A 4,493-nucleotide genomic window follows, 5' to 3' on the forward strand; every position below is an offset into this window, starting at 1 on the left:
GTGTGTGTGTGTGTGTGTGTGTGTGTGTGTGTGTGTGTGTGTGTGTGCTTTTTGGTTGTCCTTGGTAATAACAAGAAACAAAAAAGTAGTTTGTTTTTTGGCATATTTAGTCAAAGTGAAGGTAGAATATGTTTTGATATGAGCTTAAAACACCAAGCACAAATCAAAACCTCAGGAATGAAAAACAAAGTGCTAAATGAGTGGCTCTTGGTTGAAGGAAAGACAAAAAAAAAAAGAAAAAAGGGGGTGGCTCTCGATTTGTTTGTTTTCCTCGTGTGGAGCCCAAAGGACTTGTATCTGTTCTGCGCTGTGCAGATAGGTGATCTCACAGCAGATAGCCAGTGTGAACCACACTGCCCCCATCTCTCACAGATGACACAGATCTTTGTCCTGAGACCAAAATGTCCCAACTGGCCACCAATCTACTTCCAGCGTTTAAGAGTAAACATCTGGAGGAAACACCCTCGGCCTTGTGAGCTTTTCTTTCCACGGCACGTAAAGAAAATGAACAACGACTTCTGACCTTTCAACGCTGACTTGAAATTGACTTGCTGATAAAAACATACGACTTAACGTTGACTTGCCCCAAAGGACAGCAGACATGACTTGAGGCTTTACTTAAAGAACGTAAGACTTTAATTAACACATGTACTTGATAGACTTGAGTTGACTTGAACTTCTCTCAAATGACTCATAGGACCTGTTACTGACTTGAGATTTGCTTTTTGACTTGTGACTGTGACTTTGGCTTGAAGACTTGTCTCGAATGATTTGTGGTACTTGTGAATTCACTCAAGATCTGCACCAAAGTACCGGAGACCTGACTTGGACTTGGTGTCGAATGACTTAAAGGAATTGTGACTTGATCTGACATATTAAGGACTTGGTCTTAAATTGTCTGCAATGACTTAGGACTCCAGACTTGAAAATTGAGACTTTATTTAACGCACCATCCAAAATAGGCCTACTTGCGGTTTGATGTGGATTTGTCTCAAAGTGTATTAAAGTACTTGAGACCTGACTTGAGGCTTCGCTACGTGAAACCAGCCTTGATTTGGATGACTCAAAGGACTTCAAATTAACTTAGACAAAACACTGGAATAACAGCGAGGTTTAAGGACTTTCGACTTGACTTTCGACCCGCTCCAAAATACTTGAGACTTGACTCGGACTTGCGCACAAAGTCTGAGAAAAAACAGCTTTGGCAAGAAGAGCGGCTTTTTCCGATGAGACTCGTGAACCCAGACAGAGCAGCATGCCGCCGGTGCTTCAGCGACCGGTCTGCTGAGAAATATGTTGAATGAAATCCTAACTGAAGGCGATGAAGACAGGACGCTTGGGCTGCTAAGGTCAGGGGGCAACAATAGTGTGTCTGTGACAGGATGCAGCTTCATACTGCTGAAGCGCTTCAAGCAGAGGATATCCACCTCAACACGCCGCGACCTCCACCACTATCTTGACTTCTCATCCCTAAGTCTGACACTTTGAGCCGGGGGCACTCCTTTGTCTCGGATGCTGGGCTTTAAAGCCGTGCCAAACAGGAACGATGCAAATATGCATGTGAGAACCTAAAATAGAGAATCTGTCTGAGAAAATGTTTTACAAAGACAAACTGCGTCTGGTGTTTTTGTAATGGAGGCATTCTGCATTCCTTGACGGCACATTATAATATTGCGCTCTGACCTCAGACAGTGATGGTATAAAGCAGAAGAGCCAGCATGGTGGTTTACTGATTACTGGACAATAACTTCTGGATAGTGATTGTGGTTGTGTTTCTGCTTTACAGTTTCATCAGATGGCTTAGTGATTGATGACATAAAGCAAGAAAAACCGTCAACACCAGAAAAAGCGATACCAAAGTATAGCATTAATGCAATAGTTACATTTGGGAAATACATTTATTTGCTCTCTGGTGGAGAGCAAGATGAGAAGATCAATACCACTCTCATATGCAAGTGTAAGGCTACAGTCAGCAGCCACTTAGCTTAGCACAACGACTGGAAACAAGGGGGACAGCTGGCTTGGCTACAGATCTTAAGAAACCATTTATATGTCAATTTCTTGTGTTTTTGTATTGTATTTCTACAGCAACAGCAAAAGCCCCAACTGCAGTGACATCAACAGCAGCACCAAAAGCAACCCCAAATGCAGCGTCAACAGCAGCAGCGTCAACAGCAGCAGCGTCAACAGCAGCAGCGTCAACAGCAGCAGCGCCAACAGCAGCAGCGCCAACAGCAGCAGCGTCAACAGCAGCAGCGTCAACAGCAGCAGCGCCAACAGCAGCAGCGCCAACAGCAACCGCAAAGGCAGCGCCAGCAACACTACTCCATACATCTCCCACTACTCCTCGTGTTACCACCAGCAAAACTCCTGAGAACAGTGAGACTGGCGATAGATAGATACGATGCTCCTTGTAGACCTGTTTGGCCATGTTCCTTAAATGTTCCTACACAATGTCACTCAAAAAGATACTAACAACCAGGAAGAGACTGAAAATGACTACAAAGAAACATAAAATGACTACAAAAAGATGCAAAACAGCTGCAAAGAGACTCAATGACAATAAAAAGGGGCCGAACAATTAATTGAACTCAACTTTAGGTTGGCCTGATGGTGGTGCTTTGTTGCACCACTGGGTCCACGTCCACGTCCAATATCTGTTGCATATAAGAATTGTGACTTATACCCAGAGAAGAGATTGAATAATACATATTATAAGTCATATAATACTGTCCAAAATTACAAAAAAAAATGAGATTTGTTGTATTTACATGTGATTTATTTTCCTTTTGTCTTAGCTTCGATAAGTGGCAGTTTGCAACCGAGATCTCCGAACCCAGGAAACCACTCTGAGGTTGGGACAACTGAGACTGGAGGTAAGAAGAGATTTGGTACAAGTAGTGCATCATCAGTTTATTTTCATCATGCAGATGATTACAGTTTGTAAAACTTAATGCATGATCTATTTTTCTGGAGTTTGAGCAAGGCGTGACCATGCTGGATGTAATCTTTATAAAGTGTCACCTGTATTTAAAGCCACATTTAAACCAATTTGAATTTTGTTACCAAGCGATGACAGCACTAATAAAATGAACCCAGGCCAACGTATGTTTGTCTCAAAAACATGTCGAGTCATTCAAAAAGTTGTTTTTGAGAAATTAAATGTAAATAGTACTCCAACTTTTACTCCAAATATCTTTATTTTCTGCAGGTACAACTACTCCTGACCCAGGTACTGTATATTTCTACATGCTTTATAGAACAAGCACTTTTCTTTCTTCTTCTTATATTCTTTATATTTCTTTATTTACATTCATAAATGAAAATGTAATGCCAACATAATATGACATACATATTCTCTTTAGCTAATACACTGTCTGTGAGGTGGATACTTTCAGTCAAACAGCTTCACACTCCCATGAAAATGTACATTTAAAGTTTAAATATGGTTTAAATATCTGTGTGGATGGTTGCTGGACAGTAAAGATCTAAAAACGTCAGATTTACAAACTCGGTAGATGTTTTCATGGCTTTATTCTAGTAAGTAATTCATTAACTTCAATATCGTAGCAACACACCAAACCAATGCACCTCCAGGGACGTCACGACATCCGAAAGAGGATATAGAGAAAGATCCAGGTGAGTCATACTGCACTAACATAATTAATTTGGTTAGTCCGCATATGAAGTCATGATTAAATGAAATCATAACCATTTCTAATCATAAAACACTTTGTTTTGAAAGGTTCTCAAACTGGCAATGATAAAGCACCCTTCAAATCAGGTAAATGTTACTCTGCTTAACTCGTGAGTCGTGCCCCACGAACACTTCTTGGTGATTTAAAGACAGACTAGGCTAACAAAGCACGCTATTGACAACATTTCATATAAGGATGGTTTTGGCACTACAATGTGGAGGTTTTCAAAGTCATTTGACTTGTTTGTGCAATGGCCATTTAAGGTTCCCTTTGAGGTGCTGTAGCTGCTACATCAACAGTCTGCCGTCATTTGGTTGGACGTTAATCTTTCAGAGGCCAGTCAGAGTAGATTCACGGAGATGATCGTCTGTCAAAATGTCCCCCCTCAGACAAAAGGCTGTGGTGGACTGTGTTGCCCGTCGTCCTGGTTGGAGCTGCCGCCGCCATTCTCCTCAAATTCAAATGCAAGAAGATGCACGACCACTCGGGTACGTGTAAAAGTAGGCTGCACCATGTACTCACACATGTACCATAACAGGGCATCTATATTGTCAACTCTGAGGTGGAGTATAGTTTGATATTTGAAACGAGAAGATGTGTATTTTTGTCATTGAATGAGTTGTCTCTTGTCCTCCCTTCAACAGAAACCATTAATGCTGGAACTGAGAAGTAAGTTTGAGCTTTTGTCGTCATGGACTGTATTTGAAAAGCGTGCAAACCACTTAATCATCCGTCCCTTTGTCTCTCTCTCTCTCTCTCTCTCTCTCTCTCTCTCTCTCTCTCTCTCTCTCTCTC

Source organism: Anarrhichthys ocellatus, unplaced genomic scaffold (genome assembly GCF_004355925.1).
Source record: "Anarrhichthys ocellatus isolate YVR2014 unplaced genomic scaffold, GSC_Weel_1.0 scaffold11, whole genome shotgun sequence".
NCBI lineage: Eukaryota > Metazoa > Chordata > Actinopteri > Perciformes > Anarhichadidae > Anarrhichthys > Anarrhichthys ocellatus.